This window comes from Ruditapes philippinarum, unplaced genomic scaffold (assembly GCF_026571515.1).
Source record: "Ruditapes philippinarum isolate M1 unplaced genomic scaffold, ASM2657151v2 ctg4675_1_1_1_1, whole genome shotgun sequence".
Taxonomy (NCBI): domain Eukaryota; kingdom Metazoa; phylum Mollusca; class Bivalvia; order Venerida; family Veneridae; genus Ruditapes; species Ruditapes philippinarum.
In genome coordinates, this window is record NW_026865347.1 from 153,894 (window position 1) to 159,938 (window position 6,045).

Consider the following 6,045-nt stretch of genomic DNA (forward strand, 5'->3'; position numbering starts at 1 on the left):
ATTTATTATGAGGTCAGTACATACATAGTTATTATACAAAATGATAAACCACTTATTCTGATATCAGGGGTGTCTGTGGCAGAGTGAATACGATCGTTGACTTCAGACCACTTGTCTCTCGGCACTATGGGTTGAATCCCAAAAGGGACTTTTGATTCTTTCATGTGAGGAAGATATCCAGCTAGCTTAAGTTGTTGGTTCTACTCAGGTGCCAGTTTGTGTCTGATATAATGCACGGATGGGCATCTAAGGTCTTCCTCCATTTGTAAAGCTAGAAAGTCGCCATATGACCTATATGGTGTTGGTGATACTTGAAAGCCAACCAAAAAAGAAAAGGAAAAAAAAACCTTATTTTAACATAATGAGTACAAAGCAGTCTGTTTAGACATTTTATTGAAGTTCATCGATCTATGACTGTTATATCATTGGAACTTAAATATTCACAATTTTGTCAATTGATTTTTCAGAAGTTAAGAAGATATCTTTATTTTTGAAAATCAACACTCTGGGTTACATTCCCAATTTTTCAATATCAAACTTTTTAGGAAAATCTATATTCCGAAATTTTTTGTATCAAAATGTATATTGGTACTGTATGTCACCAGCTTGGTTGATTTTGATGCATAATCATGCTCTTCTTTGATTGGTTAATTTCCTTTGATGTAAGGGTAAACAAACTTTTAATCTGAAAACCCTTTTGTTTGGAACACTGTTTATCTTTAAGTAAGAATGATTATATTTCACTGTATTTAAACTTTTTATCATATATTTATTATTCAATAAACCAATCGCAGACTAAAATTTCATTACATGTTATATTTAAAGCACACATATAGTATAATATGATTTCTTTAATATAGTAAAGATTTCTGGGAGATTTATATAAAAAAGTGTACATTCCTTAACTTGTATATTGGAATTGAAAATTTATTTGATTTATTCATTATATCATTATCTTGAAATTTTGGTGTTTGACAAAACTTCATGCTTAACTTAAATCTTGCCATTAGGTTTTTTGTTTGTATACATGTTTTTTTTCTTTTAGTTTTATAAAAAAAGATGCACAACTTATATGTTATTCAAGTTAGTTATTCAGCAAAAACTGAATGTGCCATAATGATGTCACCGAATGCTAGTATATGATACTATATTTAGATCACATAGGCATGTTGTCCCATTATGTATGTTACTATATTTAGATCTTTAGGCTATATTTAGATTTTACTAGTATTAACATTTCACCAATGTATGATGCTATATTTAGATCACATAGGAATATACGTTACTATATTTAGATCTTTACTAGGCTATATTTGAATGATACATTTATATGGAGATCATTTCACCAAATGTTTGATACTTTATTTAGAAGTTCTGGCCATGTTTACATAACATTTCCCCATTAAACGGTTTATAAAACAGAAACATTTATAAACATGATAAATGTATATCGCTCTGAATTAAAGTTCCAAGTAAGAGCTTTTTCTTATTAGCATCTCACTAACTTATTCTCTGAGCTTCTTTTCGAAGACACAAGCTAGGTTATCCAGATAGACAGGATGATTAGATAAATGGTTAATTTTTAAAAAATTTAGCATTCTCATTTGACAAAAAAATAGGGCAAAGACTAAAGTTATCAACAAGCAGGAACTTTAGATTTTTTCTTTTGAAAAAGTTTTGAATCTAGCTTAGACATGTGTTTGAGTATTTCTACTAACAAGCTGGTTTATGCCTAAAATATTACTCAAAGATGCGCTTAAGGTCTGGCATTACCAGTAAAAGTTACATTGTGACTGAAACAAGTGTTTGAGTAACTTATTATCAATCCTCAACCAAACAGACTATCCACTCATTTTATTTCATTTGAGTATTGCTGTTACTGCTGTGGGTTTGAATCCTGTCTGGACGTTATCATTTTGGGAAAATTTTTACCTTATGGAAGGTGGATAGCTTGACCTTAGTGCTAGTCTGTACTGAATATAGTGAATGCACTGGTTTTAACGTTATGTTCTTTTTTTACCAGTCATCTTATCTTAACAATGTAGATTTGAATAAAAACTTAACACCTTAGGAATCATGATATACTGAAATGGTATGATTCTTGGTAGATATTTACTGGTAAAGACTAATTATCAAAAAGAAGAATTTCTGTTAGACTTTTCAAAGAAATTTTAATGTCTTAATTTCAGTGCAATAGAAATTATATTTTTGTTTGTGGGATTTTTTGTCTTCATCACCCATGCAAGTTTGTGATTTTATTTATACAATTCCCTGCTTTCCTTTCTTCCAATGTTATAAAATAGCCTTACCAGGGGTTTGTTAGCACTTGCTTGCAACATGCTTTGAAATGTGAAAATGAAATGAAAACTACTTTGTTGTTTTTAACTGATTATAAAGAAAAAATCATGGAAAACTGCTATTGGGAAACACTTTGTGTTGTTTTAAAATTTACAATTTTTTGTGTATTGTTTTTATCCTCATTACACAAAATATCTTAACTTGACTTTTCCAGCTTTTAATCTTTACATAACCATTCATTATTTTGGGGGAATATTTCAAAATAAGTTACTGACTGAATAGTGAACAATGTCAGGCCATGATCAGACAACGTGGACGTCCTGTCTGAGTCACATGAGTTGACGTCATAGTTACACCCATCTAAAAATATCAGTTGAACATTTTGTTTAGGAGAGTTTTATTCATTAACCTTTTTGAAATTGTTAAATTATATTTTGGCAGTTGTGGTGTACCACCTTTGCCAGTTACACAGCTTTATGCATTCTTAATTAAGACAAAAAAGTGATCTTTAAAAATTACGCTTGTAAATCAATTTTCTTTAAAACAAATCTAATGTAGACCTAAATATTTTTCTGAAGTTATTTTGAAAACAGAATAGCAAATTTCCTACTGTATAAAATAAATCTTTGATTCACGTCCAGAAGATTTTTTTGTGAGATTTTACGTCTTTTATTGTTATAGCCCAGTTTTATTTTGTTTAAGTTTCTCTTATTGTTATGGTTATTTCCTCTTTTTCCCATTTAATGCTAACTAGTCATTCACTTTAATTGATTGATAATAGTTAATCAATTATCATTATTAGTTTATTTCTACTGATGTTAACTGTATACTGAATCCCCAAAGTAGGGAGGGGTGTGGGGAAGAAAGTAGGGAGGGGTGTGGGGAAGAATCTGCCAGTACTTTAACAATGATATTTTCATATACTTTGTTTAACAAGTATGGAATCTCTTTGTCAAGCAATGGAGGTGGACTAAATTGTTGTGTTGAGCTTGATTTTAATAAGGAAATTGCCAGTAACAAATTAAATTGATTTTAACATGCATGGTTGGCATAGTTACCTGAGGATCTCTCTAAAAATTTACCAAATATTATATTGATGTGATAGGTGTATTGTTTCATAGGAATTTTCATTCTGAATGGTTAACATTCTGTATTTATTAGTTGTAGAGGTGTTTAAATATCATAATAAAACTCATTATTTGTGAATGATATTTTTTGTGAATAAATATGATAATATTTCTGGTGAATATAATGATAATATTTCTTAGGAATAAGAATGGTAATATTTCTTTGTCATAAATAAGAACGATAATGGTTCTTGTGAGAAAGAATGATGATTTTATGTTACTTGTGAAAAAAAATCATGGTAAAGTTTCTTGTGAATGATAATGATAATATTTCTTGTGAATAGTATGATAATATTTCATGTGAATAAGAATGATAATATTTCTTGTGAATAAAAAATTTAGATTTTACTGTGAATAAAAATGATAATATTTATATATTTCTTGTTATCAAAAATGACAATATTTTTTGTGAATAAAGATGATAAATGTTTCTTATGAATAAAAATGATGATATTTCTTGTGAATAAAAATAATAATATTTCTTGTGAATGAAAATGGTAATATTCTTTGTGAATAAAAAGATAATATTTCTTATGAATAAGAATGATAATAAGAATGAGTATATTAAAAATTTTATGTGAGTAAATATTATAATATTTCTTTGAATAGAAATATTTCTTGTCAATAAAAACGATAATATTTCTTGTGAATAAGTATGGTAATAAAAATGATAATGTTTCTTGTGAAAAAAATAAATATTTCTATTGAATAAGAGTGATAATATTTCTTGTGACAAAAATGATAATATGTCTTGTGAATAAGTATGATAATATTTCTTGTGACAAAAATGATAATATGTCTTGTGAATAAGTATGATAATATTTCTTGTGACAAAAATGATAATATGTCTTTGTGAATAAGTATGATAATATTTCTTGTGCATAAGAATGGTTATATTTCATATGAATAAGTATGGCAATATTTCTTGTGAATAAAAATTGGTAATATTTGTTGTGAATAAAAATGAATTAATTGTAAATTTGTTTGAATATTTGCTCTTTTTATATAAAAACATTTTTACCTCTGGAAAAAGAAAATCTGAAGATATTTTTTTAAATCAGGGCAAAGACAATTTGTTTGAATATTAACTATGATTTATAAAATGCAGGGAAGTTGTTGATATCAAACAAACTTGAACTGGTTCCATATATTTATTCTTTTCTTTGAACTCTTCTTCATTCATGAAAGTTTTTATGTATGATTTTTTTTATATATTTCTTAGAACTTTATAAGTATATGTATATATCTGAGAGGTTTTTTAGATATCAATGCAATATTTTTTTTCCAGTAATAAATTCCAAGGAATAATTGGAGAGTAAAGTTTTCTCTGTACATGTCTTAAATCAGTGATATCACAGATATAAAGAACACATCATATATTCATTATAAATGTCTACACATTATCATTATAGAATGATATCCAAAAATTGATAATGTACAGTATAAATTTTCTCTGCTCAATTTAGTTATAATTTTTATTAAAATTTGTCAACCGGACAATTGACAGTAAAAAAAATAATGGCATAACCTCAAGTCACCACACTAGACTAGCCTGGTTTTTAAAATTTGACAACAGATATGATTTAATTACAAATTTTTAAGGCCAAAAAATATTTTACTTCTAAATTCAATAATATTTTTGTTTCTGATTTGAAGTTTTGAAAATTTAATGTCACACAAGTAGGTGCTAAACTGATTGTGGGGTGAGATAGTAGGTGTTTCAGTTCTATTTATATCTTGTAAATTTATTTATTATAAAAAGTCGGCAGTTTCGCTTTTTTTTCCTTTCTTTTATGTATTAATCTTTGGTTTGTTATATATGATACACAAGCCGGTTGGTTTTTTGTTTGAAACCATATTGTATTCATTGCCAAGAATTATTTAAAGCTAGACATTCAGGTGTATTGGTAAAATGTGTCTGAAACTGTTCTACTACACAAATCATTTGTCGCAATTAATTCATAGAATTGCATTTTGAAACTTTAAAATATTTGTACATATAGGCCTATTACATGAATTTTTTAAGATTCGTACATGGTAATACATTATTGACCAAAAACATGTGGAATTGCCAAAACATTTATTTACATGTCATGTAACAAATTTAATACATATTTTTGGTCTTAGAATTGCATTTGTAATGTAATACTATCCATACAAAAACTGCAGATCTGTAATAAACTATTTTACTTAATATTAATGATACATAGTAAGTTTTTTAATGTATTAACATATATTGTATGGGACAAATATGTGGTAATCCTGTAGCAATTATAAATCATTTATCCAAAGCCTAAATTTTTCAGAAATGCTTCATTATTGTAACTGGAAGTAGAGAGGGTGTTTCAAATGTATTTATACACTTTATATTTATCAGCATCAGTGGAAGTAACTAGGGTCATAGGTAAAGACTACACAAAACAACACCATTTGAATAAAATATTTTCATGTAGGGATTATTTTTTAGGCGTAGGAATAAAATTTTTGTATCAAATGAAACCAAATTTAAAATGATGCACAATAAAGCTCAGTTTTTAGAAGTAATTATTTGACAAATGTGGTTTATAAAATAAGTAAACAACTATACTTCTTTATTATTGTTTACTACTCTTAACTGATG